At 38.5% G+C, this 6,246-nt stretch overlaps 1 long non-coding RNA gene across 1 annotated transcript; it reads right to left on the bottom strand.

Moving 5' to 3' along the window:
• Window positions 1-1,204: 1,204 nt before the first annotated feature.
• Window positions 1,205-5,612, bottom strand: LOC131366525 (uncharacterized). The gene is made up of 3 exons (XR_009206832.1): window positions 5,435-5,612; window positions 2,777-2,879; window positions 1,205-1,867 (listed from the first exon to the last, which is right to left on the bottom strand). It is a non-coding gene; the product is annotated as an uncharacterized LOC131366525 (long non-coding RNA).
• Window positions 5,613-6,246: the final 634 nt, after the last annotated feature.

Raw genomic sequence — 6,246 nt, 5'->3', positions numbered from 1 at the left:
CCATCCTGAGCTTAGATTACTGTCTAAGTTGAGCACATGTTCACACAGGTTAAATATCCATGCCTAAAAACATGCAGGTCGATGGATTAGCTATGCTAAAGTGTAAACAGAACCCATAGATCGACCAGCTTCACATCCTCCTACCTTGTACCCAGTATTCATGAGATCCCTATGACTCCAAATAAAGTATATTTTCACTCATTTTGTCAGCGTGTTCTGTACATTTTTACCGAAACAATCAGTTTAGGCAAAGCATCACAAATGTAACGTGTCAGCAGACTAAAAAAAAAAAAAACCTCTGAGGGTAGAATGGAAAATTTAGTAGTTACAACACATCACCGGATAGCCATTTTGCACTTGTGGAGAAGCACACACAGAACAATACCCCATTTAAATGCTGGTGTAATAAAGAACTGAAAGACAATAAGGGCTGTTACATAGCAGATGCTGTAGTGTACGAAATGTGGCAGCACTGGCATTGAAAGACACCCACCCTGCAGCCATGAATTTCTCAGCTCTGATGCTTATTATGCTCTTTTTGTGTGTTTGGTTTCTCCCTATAGTTACATCACACTAGCCATAATAACCATGGTTACCATCGTTTTTAAGCGGTTGGAAAAAACAGATTCTGTTGTTTCACCATAACTGCAAGTCATCTTTGGGAGCGCAAAACTTAGCAGCTTGTATTTTTAAGTTTGGAATTTTTCCGTCTCTGTACTTCCCACCTTTCGTTACTCTTAACAGTCTGACATGCCTCTGAAGAGCTTGTAAATTTATAACAGATGTTAACAACAGGCAACAGAACTAGCTAGTGCAATTTCTGAAAGCTATGCTAGCCATTAATGTAGGAGAAGAGAACACATCTAAACAGATTTCTGGTTCGATTTTTAACATAAAGATGAGCTCTCTATATTTAATACACTGTTCTGTATTCCAGGAACAGGATTTAATTTTAAGTCCCTCTTTAGATCATGGAGCTTCTTTTTTTCCATCATCATAAATTTATGACACATATATATGAACCATTGCTGCCAAAAACAGGCCTGCAGATGACTAAAGTGTTGCCCTGGGGACGAAGGGACAAATGTAGTTTGTTTTTTCTTCCTTTGCTTTCATTTCTTACTCTTTTTTTTTTTTTTTTTGATAACCTGACATGAAATCAATGCTGAAAGCACTGCATGACACGACTGTACATCACAAGCATTTGTATTTCAAGTGGATAATTAGTAACGATCATTTCTGAACATGTCAGGCAAATAAGGAGCATTCGTTCATGTGGTGCTGTGTGGGTGTTACTGAGAGCCTGTGGGAAGCCAGGCACTAAGCATTTGATAGACACATTCCTGCCCCACGAGGCTGCTTAGAGACTCAGGCTGAAGGAATTCAGGGTTGGGCTGCTTTTATATAGGGTCACATCTTTTACTAACTGACGCTTCTACTTATCTTTCACTCAAGTCTCAACATAATGTAGGAGGCATTTGGCACTGCTGACAGGAGAGCTATAGCAGTGTGGAATGCAGAGGTGCATACTGAGCAACACACACTGATAGCAGTGCTTCAGATGGAGGGAAAATGCTGTTTTTGTATTATTCTCTCTCTCTCTCTCTCTCTCTCTCTCTCTCTGGGTGATTTTTGAGTAAAGAGTTTAGATACTATTATGATCAGACAGAGAAAATCACATTACTAACAAGTATCAATTCTGATTACTTGACCTGCGCTCTTTGCCATGAGCAAGGGCTTTAGAGAGTTAGGCGTCCAAGGCAAACTATAGGAATGGGGTCATATTCAATAGCACGATTATCTTCCTTCCCAAGTTTCCTTTCTGTTGTGATGCTTCACAGCGCTGTCCCCTAGTTGTGTCCACTATCTGAAAACGAACAGTGAATGATAATCTTTAATACGTTTAGTTACATAAAGAACACAATCTGTTTTCTACACTATAATTAAACATACCACTGTTTTTCTTTAAAGCACATTTGAACTTGAACATATGTACAGGGTATTTATTATGGAAGCACTGATCTACATTTCCCATTAGCCCCAGTGCCACATGTCGTAATAAATTATATCTGTTCCATGCTATACTCCTTAATTGTTTCTTGTTGTTGGTGTATCACAGCCCAAATCCCAGTCTTGGTTTTTGCCTTGTGTTTATGTTTTATGTTTTGTTGTTGTTGTTCTTTCGGCTGCTCCCTGTTTGGGGTCACCACAGCCGATCATTTGGTCCGCATGTTTTGATTTGGCACAGGTTTTACGCTGGGTGCCCTTCCTGATGCAACACTCCCATATAACCCAGGCTTGGGACCGGCACTGAGAGTTCACTCTTCAGTGGCTGGGTTAGTGCCCTGCCCAGGAATCGAACCCGGGCCGCGGCAGTGATGTCCATCCGGCTATCCGTGTTTTTTTCTGTGTACCTTTTAAATATAAAAACCTGCAATTGCAACAACTACCTCTACAAAATCATCACAGTATCTAAATTAACAAAAACTCCATCTTGTTAAATCCCCCGTCTATTGTTTTTCTAATTTCACACTCAATATAAAAAAAAAAGCTGCTTGTGTAGACAGCCTGTCTTGTGACATCGCTGAGCTTGGGTATGTTTTTGTGTGTTTGAGATGGAAAAACTTGTCTTACTCGATGCTACTGTCACGAGGACTGTTCGAAGGAGTCTGAGTCAGACCTATAAGTTGCTCAGGAGCTCTTGGTTGCACAACTAGACTTGACTATATACAGCTGTAGAAAGGACATTATTTATAATCACACTATTCGGTGTCACCTTGATGAAGAAGGCTCCTCTTTTGAGTCTGGTTCCTCTAAAGGTTTCTTCCTCATATCATCTCAGGGAGTTTTTCCTCATCACCGTTGCCTCAGACTTTCTCCTAAGGGAAAAATATAAATACGATTTTTATTCTATATTTTTACATTTCTGTAAATCTGATTTGAGACAATGCCCATTGTTAAAAGCACTAAATAAATAAAAGTGAATTGAACTGAATCAGCAGCACTGCACTGGTGAACGTCGAGCGCTCATGTTAACGTCTGCTCTGCTTGTGGAAGCAGCAGTGGGCTGTGCGGCAGGCTGTGCTTCAATCTGATCTGTTCAGAAATATGAGGTTACCTACATTCATGCGAACTTTTTAGATTCCAGCCCTTTTCTCCTTTCCTCTGCCCCACTAGGATAATCATATTAAATTTTTCCTCTCTGCGAATTCAAGCTGAAACGAACTAGCAACAGTATACAGTGTTCAGCTTCGTGCTGCGTTCACTTGTAATGGAATACTCCGTTACAGCATGATGCTGGATTGGGTGATGGGGCTTGCATTCTGGCTGCTGAAATTTTCACATTGATATTTCAATTTTCAGCATACATTACTTAGCCTTTGTTATTAAAATATATATAAATACTGTGGCATCTGGAAGCCCAAGTTGGCTGCCTGTCTTTCCCTAGTGCAAAGTCCACCCAAGGACTTAATTGAGAACATTGAACATCGAGTAAACGCTACACCAACAGCTTTATCTGTGTTGATCTGATCAGATCTGTGAGAAATGTAAAATGAACACTATTCAACTGTTAGTGAAAAAAAAAGTGAAAACTATCTAATGGCTGGAGCTCCTGGCTAATAGCTATCTTAACTAGCTGGTATTTACTTTTGCTGGCAGGAGTAACTTCCTGTCTTTATCTGAATACTGTTAGTTTTGTTCTCCACCAATGATCCTTTCTCAACCTGTAAACTATTAATTACCGAGTGAGACTCCAGCACATTACTATAGCAGGATGATTGCATCACTCAGGGAGATTATTGGATCTTGGCTATATTTCTAAAACACAATTGTGTTCTGGCATATAGGAAAGGTGAATCATTACACCTACAGCTGCCATTGTAAAAGTCCAATTCATTAAATTCTTTTTATTGACTTAATCCTCTTTTCCTTCTAATTGGCTTCCAGAGAAGACAGCATTGAGATAAAGTGATATGACCTATAAAAATTAGATATCCAATTTGTTTGGCACAAGTAATTAAACCTGAATTTGAGAATCGACTTTTAGCATGAAAATGTTGGTATAAAATCCGCTGGTAAAATTGACTGCAAGTGTATCAAGGGCATATGTCCGGTGGCTTGATTTTTTCAGGCTAACTTCATTAAACACTAATACCTATTTTCTCCTCCGGTGTCCGGTGTGCTAACGCCCGCTATGTTCTGATGTATTCTGCTCTGCAGTGGTGAGAGAGACAGAAAGGTCGTATTTGATTGGGAGCCAGTGCTCTGTGAAAGGGCAGCACAATGCAAGCTCTTTCCTCAGACCTCAAAGCGTCATGACTCATACACTCTTTGCTCCAGGCCATATCCTGTCCAAGTGCTTCAGAAATTTTTAGCATGATATAGATTCCAGGTTTTATTATTATGCAAAATGCATACATGGAAACTCATGTCAGGAAAAGGAAAGAAGAAAAAAAACTCTTTTCATTGACTTCTAGTCTAAGTGTCTTTGGTCAGATCAATAGGGAAAAAAAAAATATATTAGTCAGCTTATAATAGACTTTTCCACATGCCAAGAAGGATTGATTAAAGCCTACAAAAAATATGACTTATTCAGAAAAACCCGCACTGCCGGATATTTCGGTTTTTAATATCACGTATCAGTTTAATGGTGGATCTCACAATAATCACTCTTCAAGTGTAGATTTTTCAGTGCACTGTTTCTTCGAAGAAGATCATTTTGAGAATGTATTGGTAATCAGATATGCGACATCTATCTTTTTCACTTTTGTGCACTTGTTATTTTCGGTACAAATACAGCCATGCTGGTGTAATTAATCACAGAAATCAATGACCTTTTCTTATATCACCTTTTAAACAGAGCTGGTAATAACAGCGTAAACAAGCTTTAGGTTAAATATTTGTTCAGACAAAAGTCAATAACTATTTTCATATTGCTTCTGGCTCTTATCACTGTCCTTGCAGCAATTTGCCTTAGCCAATCTGGTGTTATGGCGAGCCCTATCTGATTCGTTTGGTATTTCATATTAATGGAAATAAGATGTCTATTACTGTGTAAGTGCTTTATGTTTTCTTTAAAAGAGGTATATTGATCGGTGTTAATGAATTGTAAAGTAACACTGTATTGTATGCATGAAATGGTGTGCAAGTCTAATTAAGGAGCTTAGTAATTACACTTGTCTATTATCAACTGGACAACCTTCTGCTGTGAAAACCTATTCTGCTTATTTCTCTCCGAAGAAAACGAAGAAACTGAAGCATTTCAATAGCAACTCAAATGACTTGGAGATGAAGATACTAAAGTTATCTCTTTCTGATGAGTGGTTACTTGTTCTACTTTGTTTGCTTATTTTGTTCTTGAAAAGTTAAATTGACTTTCATACTTCACTCATTCTTTATATTCACTGTAAAGGTTAAAAGTTTCATACGTTACCTTCAATACCATCTGACTCTTCAGTGCCTGTGGGATTTAGCCCTTGCTTCATCTCTACTTAAAGAAAGTGATGCAGCAGCGCTTTAATCCTTTGGTCTGTCCATCTCTCTCTCCATGTCAGTACACTTTGCCCAAAAAGATCACCTTCAAAACAACTTTATCTTTCATGCCACCTCTGTGCTCGTCTTGTAGATTGCTAACTAGCTGAGCTGAGAGTTTCTGCTGTAATTCAGTCTAACCGGTTTCCTGTAGCCGTACCACGACTTTAAGTCCATCTATTTTTTTTTATTTTTTTTAGGTCCATCTGTCTTCACTAATTCTTTATTTGCTTTCTCATTAACATGACATTAAATGTTATTGAAAAATGGCGAGTGAGAAAAGAAGCTCTTGTCCTTTCGTTTTTATGAGCTAATAGCAGAAGCCGACTGTTCCCTAGTGAATGTTTTCATATTGAACATTTTTTCTCCTGCTATTGTAACTGCGCTAGTAATCTTTCCTTGTTATGTCAGATTTGCAGATAAACACTAACATGTCACATGAATCACGAAAATACATCACCAAGCAACATATTAGCACCAGAATCAATGAACACATCTCAAATATTTCAAGAAAACGAAGCTTTAGGTCTGTATTATTTAGAGTGGGGAAAAATACATGCACAATACTGAGTTTGTGTCTTTTTCTCTGATCTAACAGAGGTTGACCTGAAGCTCCTCTGTGACTCTTAGCTGTCAGGGATAGCTGTCACACTCTGCACACATTATATTCAACGAGAGGTGATTTAAACACAGCCGAGAAGGAATAATGGTCCT

Source organism: Hemibagrus wyckioides, linkage group LG16, assembly GCF_019097595.1.
Source record: "Hemibagrus wyckioides isolate EC202008001 linkage group LG16, SWU_Hwy_1.0, whole genome shotgun sequence".
NCBI classification, from domain to species: domain Eukaryota; kingdom Metazoa; phylum Chordata; class Actinopteri; order Siluriformes; family Bagridae; genus Hemibagrus; species Hemibagrus wyckioides.
This window is presented reverse-complemented; position numbering and strand designations above follow the sequence as displayed.